The sequence below is a fragment of the Oryctolagus cuniculus genome, chromosome 4 (assembly GCF_964237555.1).
Source record: "Oryctolagus cuniculus chromosome 4, mOryCun1.1, whole genome shotgun sequence".
NCBI classification, from domain to species: domain Eukaryota; kingdom Metazoa; phylum Chordata; class Mammalia; order Lagomorpha; family Leporidae; genus Oryctolagus; species Oryctolagus cuniculus.
Window position 1 is genome coordinate 90,976,880 of NC_091435.1, and position 14,513 is coordinate 90,991,392.

At 41.4% G+C, this 14,513-nt stretch overlaps 1 protein-coding gene and 1 non-coding gene across 21 annotated transcripts in view; both read right to left on the reverse strand.

The window, feature by feature from the left end:
- The window catches only part of LPP (LIM domain containing preferred translocation partner in lipoma), a 727,525-nt gene that overhangs the window by 201,690 nt on the left and 511,322 nt on the right, over positions 1 to 14,513 (reverse strand). The window lies entirely within an intron of this gene.
- On the reverse strand, positions 2,934 to 2,995 carry MIR28 (microRNA mir-28). Its single transcript, NR_162478.1, has one exon. It is a non-coding gene; the product is annotated as a microRNA mir-28 (primary transcript).

The following is a 14,513-nucleotide window of genomic DNA, read 5'->3' on the forward strand; positions in this document are numbered from 1 at the left end:
TATGTTCCCGTGGCTATGAGGCACCATCACCCAGAGCCGGCATTATCATAAAAGCCAGACTGAAAGCACTCAGTGAGCTTTACTGGCTCTGTAACGCAATCCTCTATCTCAGATAAGCAACTAGGCATCAGGAATTTTCTTTTTCCTACAAGAAAATCATATAGGAAATCAGGACAAATCAGCATGACTGTTAATGAGTTCTAGGTACCTCTTTGCCATAAACTTGCTTGGTGCTATTTAGATAATCCTTTGACCTCTCTGGGCCTAATTTCTTCAAGTGGGTATAATCAACTTCAATCTCCTAATGCACTTTTTTTTTGCAATGAAAAAAAGGGGATCAAGAGAAGTAATATTACTCAAGTAATTTGTGAATGATGATGTGAATGAAGGGTACACACAAGTCATCTCCATTCTCATTGTCACCCTCCTTATTGCCATTGCACTGAGCCAGGCCTTACTCTAAATACTTCAACTATACCTCACCCTCTACCACATCCTGTCTGGGTACTTACTCTTATTGCCCTCACTCAGCAATGAGGAAATCAAAGCACAGATGTGTGAGCAGTGCACTCAAGTTACTGCAGCTATGGTTTAAGCATGACTCCATAGTTCAAGCCTTAACCGCTAGGGCACCTGTGCTATCACCAATACAACATTACCAGTATCTGTTTTCCTTTCTCTACTTCCACACTTTTGGTTATGCTGCTGTATCTCACTCTAACTAAAAATGAATATTTGGCAATCCAAAGTGTATTTACTGAGCAGGCACAAGGTGGCAGATACTTCATTTGTTGGCACTTTGATTATAAAGGTGAGGATAAGGTTAGAAATGTAAAAGCACTCCATGACACAATAGCTTAAATGAACATTAGGATGCAGCTGGTACTGTTTTTCTCTAGCAAAAAATATAGATAGAAGCATCTTAAAGGGGGAAAAAGAGGGTCTTATTTGAAGATAAAAAGAGTGATAAGAGATAATTATACAGGCATGCACTAGATGAATGTTCTGAAAATTTCATGTGCTACTGTTAGCCTCCTCCTATAAATCAGTAAACAGAGGCCCAAGAAAGTTAGTTTGCTGAAGTCTAACAGGTAATACAGGTAGAGCAAGACCCAAATCCAGGTATAGCTGCCTCCAACATTTGTGCTCCTTACCACCCACTTACCTCTAGGAGAGAGACTTATAGAGAGGGAAAGAATGTCCTGACTACCCTCTCACTCTACCTGGTTCTGACTACAGGGATTTTAGAAGTATTTATAGAACCTATCTACATTTTCCACAGCTATTTGTCATTCTTTAGAATGTGTTATTGCTTTTGCTGGAAGGGAACACAGAAATTAGGCCAACCTCTCCATCTGAACTTGTAGATTAAAGGAACACTAAACATTTTTTGAAACGTAAGAACAATTGGAGATAATGCAGGGAAATAAATGAAAACTTCTCGAAACAAGCGGAATAGGTTTTTGAAGCAAAATATTACTTTCACTTCAACAGGTACTTCATGCAAACACTGCTACAGCAAACATAGAGCTCTGTTTACAGATTTAGGTTTACCAAGCTCTAACTTCCAACGGGAATGCTTAATCCAGAGCAAATAGCAAGATCAGTTCATGAAATTGGGATGTCTGTCATGCAATGGAACAAACACTGGATTCAGAAACTGGAGGACTCAGATTTCAGCTCCAAATCTCCGACATGCTAGTTACATGACCTAGCTTATATCACATGGTTCCCCTACATCTCACCTGCCTATTCTGGACTAGGTATATTCTACCAACATTTCACAAAATAGGTTTGAAGATGACTGGTTCTTGAGAACATTACTATACAGGTTTGTTAAGTGTAAATGTTGTGAGTATTGATAATATTTTGAATGCAAGGCAAAGGTGGAAGAGTTTAACTTTGTTATCAAATCCAGGGGAACAGGTGCAATGATTTCACAGATCAGAGAAACCTATCAATTTTAAAAATTCCACTTTGCATTTTGCAAGGTCACTCTAGGAGCCAAAAGATGAGCTCAGGATTCCTGACATACCATCATATATTACCTAGACAGAAAGTACTGGTATTTCTTCCACAGTTTCTCTGATACAGTAGCAAACTTCTTACAACAGGTAGCAGCAAAATGAGCTGAATGACTGAGTTGGTCACTTCAATGCAGTGGGTCTCAGACCCCGCCCCCTGCACTTGTTTGACTAATTCCTATCCCGTGGACCTCAGAGATATTTTGTTGGATAAATGAGTTGCGAAAATGCTCAGAAAACAATGAAATGCCAGGCAAAGGCCTGAGACAGCCAGCACCTCCTATTTAAGCCACTTGTGAAAAGGACTTTGTCACTTGGAAACACAATTGATTACACAAGCACAGGCAAATCAACTTCTCCTGCCAAGAAGATTTGTTGCCCTTGGTGAAACAACAGCATTTTGGCCAGAGAGGAAATTTCGTCATTTTCTTTTGACTTTGATTGTGACTTTTGTGAGATGCGTGCTTGGGATTTAGAGTTCAGAATCCAGCCCTTGGCCCCATCTTGACTGCTAGTTCATAGTCTGGAGTAGGCGACTTGATCATTGATTGAGCAGAGAAGGGATGGGTTAGCTACCACAGTTAGGTGTCAGGCAGAACCCAGGTGAAATCCTTTCAAGCCTGGAGCACAGGTGCTCCAGCCAACCAGGCAGGAGAGAAGCCTTGAGTGCCTCACCAAGTACCAGGCACTGTGATAAACAAATAGCGTATACAAAACTGCTACCGTGCCAATGATATCTCATCATCCTTTTCTCATGTAAGCTTTCCACATCCTTGATGAGGTGGCATTATTAGTTCAGATTTTCATATCAGTTTGTTTGAATATAGTAAAAATAATAGAGCTGGGACTGTAAGACAAATTTCACTCTGAACTGTATGTTCTATTTCAGATGAATAAAAGTGCCTGCCCTCCAGGAGCTCATAATCTAGTGGGGAAGTCAGAATGGCAACTCAATAGACTGTGAGCTCCTTGGGGGCAAGGACCAATTTTTTATTCTTTCTCATGTCTTCAGCACTAAACATGGTATCTACTGTGCAAATAGCACTCAGTGTTTGCTGAATAGATAAGCCATAATCAGATATTCCCCTTTATTACTCCTCTGTCCTCCTAGCATCTGCTGGTTCCTTTGCATCAATCCCCTGAGCATTACTTGGAAAGCTCTTTACAGCTCTGCCTTCATAGTCTCATCTTCCATAATATACTTCCACCTCCACTGTGTACCACCTCCATCCTACAAATATCTTGGCATATAGGTGGTGTTGAACAAATGTTCATTGAGTGAACAAACAAATTTGAAAAGGAACAAACATGCACTGTATCTGAGGCATGCATATGATGCCCTGTGAACACCAAGGGCAGATCTATCAAACTGATGACATCTAGAAGACTAAACTAAGATATGACAATGGCTTTGGGTCATCTAACTCTAAAAGCTCAAAGGCTAGATGACATTGAATAGGAAAAATTGAATCTATTTTTCCTATTAATTAGAAAAATGACATCAGAACATTTTTCTTTAAATCAGAATATGAGCTGTGCCAAATTTCATCTTCTAAAGGATATGGGTTTAGGCCAAAAGCCCATCATATAGATTATTGTTTTTCTCCTTCCAAGTACTTAGGGAAAATTAAGTCCTATTTGGTATGTAATAGCTCTCAGCAAGGTCATGGTTCTTTTTCAGTGTTATTTGGGTCAAGTAAGGTAGGAACTATGTTTTCAAAAAGAAGCAAAGTTCAGCCATCCTTGAAAATAAGACACATGATTAGTCAAGATAGTATAAGAATATTCAGTGCTTTGTTGTGACATCAGAAGGGGTCAACAGGAAAGTTTGAGGGCACTGCAAAGTTAGCTCTTCTATCCTTGAAACCAGCATTAGAGCAATGATGTTGCACTGTTCGGGGAGACAAGAGATCTGCCTCTATTGCACTGTCAGTCGGCAGCATCCTTCAGCAAATTTTCTCACTTGTAAAATGAGGCAGTTAGAACTCAGCTAGATCATTTACCATAGCTTAGCAGGCAGAAATGAAAAAGAAGGTAAGCTGTACCCAATATGGAGAGACTCATACAAGAGCCACAGAAGTCATTTATTATGCCCTTTAAGACCATGTCCATCCTTTCAGTGGCCTGACATTGAGGCTCTCACTTGTACCAGCTGCCTTTGCTTTTCCCCAAGCTAAAGTCTTAAAGGCCATGCCTAGTGTCTATTTGAAGATTAGAAGCAGCTTTTACAGCCTTGAGGTCTCCTCACCATATTTCCAGTGAGTGCCACAAAAGATCAGGAAGACATCACAGCAAAGTTTCAACTTGACACACACCTGCTGAGTCCTTGTTTCATGTGACTGTTTCCAAGGCCACTATCAGAGCTTTCCCAATCCTCCTTCAGCTTGTCCATCCTATCCTTAAACCACAGGTTTATAATCCTGGCTGTGCATTAGAATCACCTGGTTGACTTAAACCTTAACAATGTCTCCCATCACAGGATCAATGAATTCCATATCTTGGGGAGAGAGGACCAGCATATGATATGGGTTAGTAGGCTCACTAAATAATTCTGATGGACTACTGGAGACAGAATGAGGGCTAAACATTGAAAGTCTCCTTTTTACTGCTTGGTATTTCTTTGGAAATGAACCATCTACTCAGTATCCATGATGCCCACTGGATTTCTCCCCAGAAACAGCTAACAAGGTAAAACTTGCAAGGGCGAGTGTGGAAATGAGTTGGAGCTTCCTATCTTAGTTTAAACCTTTCTGTGCCTTCTCTTTATCATCATTGCTTTTAGTGTAGGCTTGTGTCTATAAAAAAGAAAATCAGCAACACAAAGAGCTGGCTACTTTAACAGGATTCATTCTCAATATTTCATGTTATTAGTAGTAACAATGGCAATATTTATTGGGCACTTATGTGTGGGGTAAAGGACTATTTTTATGTAATTACTAAATTTAAAAATTCTAGGCAAATATAGCTAAATGTACCCATTTTACAGTTGAGGAAATTTAGGATTTGGGAGGGGACAAATGTACTGGTCCAAGATTGCCTAATCTAAGACCTGTACCATACATACTAGGACAGAGCAATGCCCAGCTACATTCATTTCTTCATCAAGTAGAATGAGAATGAAGTTCTCAATATATGGATAACACTTGACATGAAAGGATAAACATGTAATTTTCTTTCTTTCTTTCTCAGAGTGGACAGTGAGAGAGAGAGACAGAGAGAAAGGTCTTCCTTTGCCATTGGTTCACCCTCCAATGGCCGCCGCGGCCAGCGTGCTGCGGCCGGCGCACCGCGCTGATCCGATGGCAGGAGCCAAGTGCTTCTTCTGGTCTTCCATGGGGTGCAGGGCCCAAGCACCCGGGCCATCCTCCACTGCACTCCCGGGCCATAGCAGAGAGCTGGCCTGGAAGAGGGGCAACCGGGACAGAATCCGGCGCCCCGACCGGGACTAGAACCCAGTGTGCCGGTGCCACAAGGCGGAGGATTAGCCTAGTGAGCCGCGGCGCCGGCAAACATGTAATTTTCTTAAAGGAGAGTAGAGAAAGTTGTCCAACAGAGCACGAAGAATGCATAGAACTCAGAAATCATTGTCTCTGATGCAACAAAAAGTTGTGCTAAAAGAAAATGGGTTGGAATGGAAAAGTTTCCTTCCTCAATGTCATGAGCAAAGAGGTGATGACTGATTCTCAGAGAAATGGTCTGATTTACTTAATTTACTTTATGAATTCAAAGGTGTTCTCCTAACACAGCAAACTTAGCAGTTAGTCTTCTGATCTCAAATCCAATGGTGTTGTAGACAGAAGATACGCTTGCTTTCCTATACTGGTCTCTGACCTATAAATGGCTAGTTACTCCACTTAGACAAATTAGATGCAGTGGATGATCTCTTTGCTTGAACCGACCCTCAAACTCCCTCATACTCTGGCACTGAAATTTGTTTACAATCTTATCTTGCATTTACTCATACTGTCTATTCCAGACCAATCCACTTACTGTTTTATCAGTACAACCAGAGACCGTTTTGTACCTCAAGGCCATTGCTCATTCTATGCCCATTGCTGTCAAGAGCCAGACATTCCCAAACAACCTGTGGCAGGGTCATCATACCAGTCTTTGAATCCTGGTACAGTTGACTTCTTCCTCAATCCATTGAGCCCAAAGCTATTTCTCTTTCTCTTGCTCCCTTAGAGCAATAGCCTATGGGCTAAGGACACACACTCCGAGTCCACTGCCTGGCTCCACTCCTACTGGCTGTGAAACCTTGGCTGATTACTTTGCTGCCTGTGTCTCAGCCTTCTTACTGTATAATGGAGATAACTGCCTTTAAAGAGTTGCTTTGAGGATGACGTGAGTCAATGAAGTTAATGAAAAGGGACAGTGTTTGATGTGGAAGTACTCGATACATAAACAAATACCTGTCTCTTCTGAAGCATCAACAACTGACTAGCCAGCAGTGTAGTTATTTGCTCTTAGTATATTTTGGGAACCTTGAAGTGTTTGTTTCACAAACAGTGTCCTACTTCTCATAGCATGGGCCTAGCACCCAACCCAGAAAAGGCAACCAGTAAATGTTCATTGCATCAAATCATACAGAACCATCAATATCAACACTGCATTTCTATGACTGCAGACTGAATGCCACAGAAAGTGCTGCTGGCTAAGTCTGAACACCTTTGTCATCCTATACTACTATGTTCCCAGTAGCACACAGAGAAAACAAGTGTAAAGGAAATTGTTTTCTTTCAGCATTGTATAATTTTGATTTCATATTAACATGCCTCAGGGAATAAAATATGTATTTACATAAAAAGTTTTGGTAATAGCATCGTGAAAAGTAATTAAATGAAACAACAGATTCTATTTGCTAAGGCCTCAGTTCCTAACAAAAGTATGTGACAGTGTCCTGATGTGAGATCTGGACAGGCCCTTCCTCCACCCAATCTTTACCCATGAGCCACCTGAGATGTGTTTGGATCACTCTTGACTTAACTTATGGAATCTAGAAACATGCCTGACACATGAAATAATCTGGCAGGCATTGGATTCACTGACATAACCCTATGGGCAAGGTGAATGTACATGTTTCATAATACAAGAAAACATGCTTCCCCTCCGCCAGTTTTCTATCCCCAAAAATGTTCAAGAAAGAATTCACCAACTAAGAGGATGGAGAGTATTTTAGATATTATCTAGACTAATGGATCTCAACCTGTTATGGAACACAGTGCATCCAGGTAGTGTTTAATGGATCTTTGGGGGTTGATTTCAAACTTTATTTATATTTTTGATTTACATGCACTACATGTACATTTTTATGTGGGTATACTGCAATATTTTAGCACATGTAAACAGCATAAATGATCCACTTATATCATTGTAAACTGCAGTCACTCAGCTGTGCTGGAGAACAGCAGAACTTGTTAATTGTATCTTACTATGGGACAAGATTCCTTGACTATTCCACTGTACACTTATGCTTACCTCCTTATTACTCTTGGGTGTAAATGTCTAGGTAGCTAAAAACAAAGTCCCACAAACACATACCAGCCTCCTGGCCCCTGCAACTCTGATTGCCTAACTGACCACTCATTTTCATATTTTTATCCTTAACAAATTTCAAGGGGTTTTCCCTCATTTGGGGCCCTCTTTCTGTCAGATGAGGAGATATTCAGGGTGCACAGTCGAAATCTCAGACGGGTGAGGCAGATGGACACAGCAGCTCTTACAAACTGTTTCCCTAGGAAACCAGGCACAAAAGCAGGATTTTAACCAAATATAAAACTGGCAGTCAAAATGTGAGAATAGAAGCTTCAAGTTGTGGACTGGTGGGGAATCCCAATAGCCTATCTCTGCAAGCCACACAGAGGAGGTGAAACCAGAGTAGGGGTACGTTTCTCTGGGTGAAACTAGTAAGGCTTGGAGGACATGAACTTCCTCAAAAGATCATTCCAGTAACCAGCACACATGGTTTCTCAGTGATACTCCTGAGTCATTTATGAGAAAGGAAAAAGGGAAAGAGACGAGGCCCACTACAACTGACAAGTCCACGTCCACGATCTGCAGCCTGACTCACGGTCAAATGGAGAGTCAGACTTGGGAATTTGCATAGACGTCCCTTTACTCCATCACGATCCGTCTAAGTGATTATAAAAATAGGCCTTGCAGAGTTCCTGGGCTACTCACTGCCATTGCCGAGTAATGTAACATGTAACATAATTCATGACTTAAGATCCCTTTGTATAGTTTTTCACTGACTCACTCCTACCCACAGGGTTTTAGATTTAAAAGCTAATGCTAGCTTTTCCTTGTGCTTTAATTTAGGATTCTGTATCACTGTAGCCTCATCTCCTTTTTAGTCATCCTGTTTTAGGATAAAGGGAAAAGCAGAGGAGCCCGAGAATAGAAAGTGACTGTTGCTACAGCTCTGTTTGGCTGCCAAGTCTCCTCCAATTGTCTCCAGTCCCCTCTATGCATTCAGGCCGTAAGCGTTGCCCTCTCCTGGCTGATAGGAGTGTGTTAAATCTCTCTGCAGTGATGGGGACTCACTGCATGTGGTGCCTGGCTTCTGTTTCTGTAAAACACTATTTTATTTGGATTTCAAGGTGATTATGGACACCCTCGGAGGTTCATAACAACTTAGGAATTTTCATGGTTGTTTACTCCGCTTGCAACATGAGCTACAATTAGGGAGAATATAAACTTTTACAACAACAGCTTAGCCTAGTTCTCCTCCTGAAACGCCTGCTCTCCCTCTTCCCTCAAGTCCTGTGAACTTGCCAAAGTGGCCATAACAAATGCTGCTGCATGGTGGTTGGCCCTGGCTGACCATGCAACAGCCGTGACAGGCTCCTGGGATGGTCAGAGTTGTGAGAGAGCCTATGAAGGAATTAACCAGAGACTGGAAAAGTACAAGATGTGAGCTGCATGCTGTGTGCTTGAGCGTATGTGTGTGTGTGTGTGTGCACTGACACATATGCTAATAAAGGCAAGAGGATGGGACAGAAAAGCTTTTCCACTAAAAGTCACACAATCTGCGTTACCGTTGGTTTGAAAAGTCAGTACTTTCATGCATGTGCATCGTGAGTTTAAATGTGGAAACAATTTTTCCTTGTGTGACATTTCTTGCTTTGCTATTAATATAGCAAATTCCCAGAAGTCAGAAAAGAAAGAATATGGAAATAGAAATCCTGAATTCACATGCTGGCCAAGAAGTACCTGCGGGACCTGGAGGAGGTCTTGAGGCCTCAGTTTTGCTATCTCTATCAAAGGAGGACGTAGTAAGGCTGGTGTATTGATTTTACAGGACTGTGGCACGGACCATGTGATGTAATATCTTCAGCCACTGACCTAGTAAATCTTTATTGAGCTTTTCCTCCTTTCCAGACTTTGTTCAAGGAGCTAAAGAGGCAGGGGTGAAAATGGCAAAGTCCCTATAACTCAGCTTATCATGGAAATGTATGTTTAGCATGAAAAGTTTGAAGTTGAATATTTGAAACAAGCAATACACGTGTATATTAAGTAGATGCACATGCATATATGCGTACGTATCACACGCCATGCACACAGGCTCAGGACACTGACAAATGATATGGACATAGAAGTGAAACAATTTTGTAAATAGTAAAATGTCATGGAATTCAAAAGTATTGGTTAACATTATTATGGCCGTAGATAGAAGCTTCCTACCACTCCTTTCCCATCCCTTCCTCCTCTCCTTTCCTTCCTTCCTTCCTTCAATTCCAGTTAACTGCATATTTTCAAAACTGTGTTAGAAAAGTCAGCATTGTGGCACAGCAGGTAAAGGCACTGCCTACAAAGCTGGCATTCCACATGGGCACTGTTTCAAGTCCTGGCTGCTGCACTTCCAATCTAGCTTCCTGTTAGAGGGCAGTTTCATACGTGCCCTCAGGGGGCACACAGATGTCATAAAGATAAAGCATTAATTATTAAGACAATAATAAGTGATTGTCAGCCTAGATGCAAGTTGAGAAAAGCCACCTCGGAGAATAGTCTGACTGCTATGGGGATGCCTGGACAGAGGGCCCTTTACCCCATTGTAAGCCAAGGCTCCTGGAGACGACCTGAGGCAGGGTAGAAACAGGCTGCCCAGGGAGGACAGGCTGAGCGAAGTCAGTAGATTCCAATAAGAAATGATGACACTTGTGGCTCCTGGTGTGCACAAAGGAGAGGCATCTGGGGAGAGGGAGCAGGGGATCTCTCATGCAGGGATAATCCATGTGCCAAGCTCAAGTTCTTGTCTTCACCAGAATGAAACAAGGTCTGTGTTTTAAACAGAGCCTTTCTCCAACTTCCAAGCTTTTGGTAACGATCATAGAGACTGCTTTTTGGTAAGCACAGCACAAAACTCTTTTCAGAGGTGATAAGTAAGTGAAGTGAGCATAGACCTTTTTCTCTACTGGGTGTATAGCATGTGCTACTTTCTGAAGATGGCCTTTCAGGGAAGTGGAGGCCTTGTTGACACATTTGGACAAATTATTATTATTTTTTTCTTTTTGCTGTTTGCCTCCGAATGCATCACTGTCATTTTCTGCAGCTGATCTGGGGTAAGGTGGGGAGGAGGAGAAGCGTTCTGTCACTACCACAGGCATCTGAAATACAGAGGCTAGAGAAGTTATGCTCTTTGGCTTTACTTCAAATACCCTTCTTATTATGAAGGGTGTGAACTGGAAATAAAGATGTCTTCTTTCATTTGAAAGATTGTGAGCATTCTTGCTTGATAGTCCAAATAAATGGATGAAAGCTGCCAACCGTATGTGGCTTCAATTCAGCCTGTTCTTAAAGTCACAGAGAACTGAGACAATCTCAAGTGATCCAATTTAGAAACACTCCTCTAATTGTTACAATTTCACAACAAAATCCCAGCATCGGAGCATGAGGTAGGAACATATAAAGTCACAGCAGACACTTACGGATTTCCTGAGATTGGAAAAGAAGAAGATGGTGGTGATGATGGAAGAGGAAGAGGAAGATGATCAAGCAGCCACGGCAGCTGCAGCTATGGCATAGGAAAAATGATGATTTAAAAAATAAAAAGCCAGAATAAAACAATCTTTCCCCCAGATGAACGCTCTTGAGGGGCACTATTCAGCACTCTGACTCATTCACAAACAATTCTAATCACTGTGTTTCTGTTTCATCCTCATACCAGAGGAGATTAGAACCAATCAACATTAAAAGGTGGTGGGTAAAACTCTGAGACACAGCACAGTGACAGCAGAGATGACAGCTGACAGCCTGAGGGGACACGAGAGAAAAATTACTGAATTTCAGCAGAGCACAATAATAGATGGTCATGGTGATGACCTTGAATCATCAAAATGGTTCAAATGTTTAGAATGGCCCCTTTAGAAAAAATAGAAATACTCAAAGCATTTTAAGATCGTTTCACCAAAGTCATTAAAATTATTATTATTATTATTATTATTCATGTCGCTAATGCAGGAGAAATCTTGAACTGCATGGAAACATCAGAAGTAAGGTACAAAATCACCATTCACAATAGCCATATAACACATTCATGAGATCATTCAAAGTCACCATGGCTGCTCATGGTGGCCCAGTATTTTCAGTACTAATGAAACCCACACACAGAAGTCAAAGTTTTGGCAAAGTGAAGCAAGATCATGACAAACACTTAAATGCTTGGGTATGACAGAACATACTAACGGCAGATGAAAAAAATCATGATTTTAAAAGCAGGTGAAAGGGAACACTCTCTTCTTTTAAAAAAGTTTTTTACTATTATTTGCATTTGGGAGATAGGAAAGGATAAAGGGAGGGAGGGGAGAAAGAGAGAGAGAGAGACAGACAGATAGACAGACAGACTGGGGCTGGGACAAGGCCAGTCGGGGAGAGCCTAGTACTCAATTCTGGTTTCCTAAGTAGCTGGCAGGAACCCTGTTACTTGAGCCATCACCACTGCCTCCCATGGTCTGAATTAGTAGGATGCTAGAGTTAGGAATTAGAGGTGGGAATCAAACTCAGGCACTTCTATGTGGGACACAGAGAGCCTAAGTACTGGGCTAAATATGTCCACTCCCAAGACACAATCTTGGAGGGACTAGCTCTTATTATATTGACAGTAAAAAAATGAGTAAGTGGAGTTTCCCATGGATTTCCACAAATTGCAAACACACCTATGCCTTACCTGCATCCTTTCTAACCACCCTGTGAAGCGGGTCTCCTGATAACCTGGGTTGTAACTGAGGAGTCAGAGGCACCTATACAGTTAGGAGTTCACCATAGTCACAAGGCTTGCTGGGGACTGGTTTCCAAGTTCATGTTTCTTCCTCTGCCTGGCACTACTGTTTCCTTAGTGGGGGCTGCTTTATCAGTACTTCTGAAGACCTCCAAAACCTTACCTTGATGTCACTATTACGAACTATCTATTGAATGCCAGCAACATCCTGTGTTTTCTCAATTCTCTCAACCAATCTCTAAAGCAGATGATTAGCCTCCATTCTTCCCACAAGGAAACAGATCCCAGAAATGTCAATTATTTATGTACATTTGCAGATTTCTAATCTAATTTCACTCCTTTTAGTCTAGACTTCTTGTACATCTTTTTCTATCTGCAAAACTTTTGGACTTAACCAATTTAATTCTCTTTTTCCCAATAAAGGCAAGTTCTAGTCTTATTCACCTGCATATCCCTCATCATATCTTGCATAGTACATGGGATGCAGTTGGGTACACAGGAAATATTCCCAGCTGAATACATGAGAAGTCCTCCATTCATGAGAAATGCATATTTTGAAAAAAAAAAAAACTATATGTGCAGATTCAAATTTTTTGTTACAACATAAACCTTTTACTTATTAAAAATGGAAAGTTACAAAGAGAGAAAGAGAGGGAGAGAGGCATAGATTTTTCAACTGTTGGTTCATTATTCAAATAGCTGCAAATGGCCAGGGCTACGCTAAGCCAAAGTCAGGAGCCAGGAGCTTCATCTGGGTCACCCATGTGGGTGCAGGGGCCAAGGCACTTAGGCCATCTTCTGCTGCTTTCCCATGCATATTAGCAGGGAGATGGTTGGGAAGAAGAACAGCTGGGACTCGATCTGGTGCTTATATGGGATTCTGCTATGGCAGGCAGCAGCTCAATCCACTGGGCCATAATGGTGGCCCCGTAAATTTATTTTTTAATTACATTTCCAAAAATTTTAAAATTCCTTTGTAGTTCTGTAGGTAAAAAACCTTTACAGATTGAAGTATGCATGTGTGTATAGGAAGGAAATAGCACATTTACCATTTGGAATCAGCGCCACTAAGATTTACATCTCTTCCCTGCAAATTCTGAACCTTGTGTTTTTGGGCATTCCTCATAACCTTCATGAAGTATCTGTCTATTAGTAATGTGGAAGTGTATGACATATTCTGAACCTAGGAAGTAATCAATACTTTTCTGCTTAAATTGTAGAGCAATTGATTTCTCCATATTCTAAGTTCTTTCTAGTAACCCAGTTAGAAATGTTTTAAGAATAACTTAACAAAATGCTTAGCCTATAAAAGTAAATCTGAGCTATATATGCATAATTACTCCAAATAGAATGTCTTCCTAAAGGAAGAAGTGATTGGTTTGTAACACTAATGTCTTGGTGTCCTCAACTGCTCATATATTCATTCCTTCACTCATTCACAACTGAGGACTCCTACAATGAGACAGCAACACGCTGGAAAATGAGGCTTTGGAGAAGACAGACTTTGCGGATACTGGAACAGAAACTATAGAACGATGTGTTAAGAGCTGAAAAGACGTATAAGGTGCTGCTTCTGGGAACGTGCCAACAGCTATTCATCTTCCAGTTGGTCAGGTGAGCACAGAAATGCTGCAGAACACAGTGGGAGGTTTGGCAATGTCTCACATCGAGTCAGAAGTGGCAAGACTACTCTGGGACAATGTCTGAGCCACTCCAGGGCGACAGGTTGTTTCCACACATCAGAGTCCTCTGTCTTTTCCAAACTGCCACGTCTCTGGCTGCTAATGAGGCAGGTGGAAGAGTCAGCACTGATGGGAGTGAGCACCTTCTGCACATCCCTAACTTGGCCAGGTTGGGCTCCTGCCCTTCTTTTGCTAACATTCTTCAGGTTGAAGGGTCGCCTTGCAAGATAGCTGCTTCGTGTTTAAATCCTCTTAATGTGATTTTATACCTAATTTCACGAGCATGCAAATGCCAGAGCAGCTTGCAGAACGATGTCCTCCCCCTCTCTCATTTCCCAGCACAAGTGATGATATTACCATCTATGCCACAGCCACAGGAAAATATAAAAATAGCTTTGGGAAAAATTTATCTTCATGTAATTGAACTGGACCCAACAAGTGTTTATCAATGATTTTCAACCTCCTTAAACTTGCTTATAAAGCAAACCAAGAGGGCATTTTTCCCAAAGAGATAATAGAAATGGAGAGCAGAATTAGGATCTTCACAAAGCCACAGATAAATCAAGTGTCCAATAAAACACCCTTAATGAT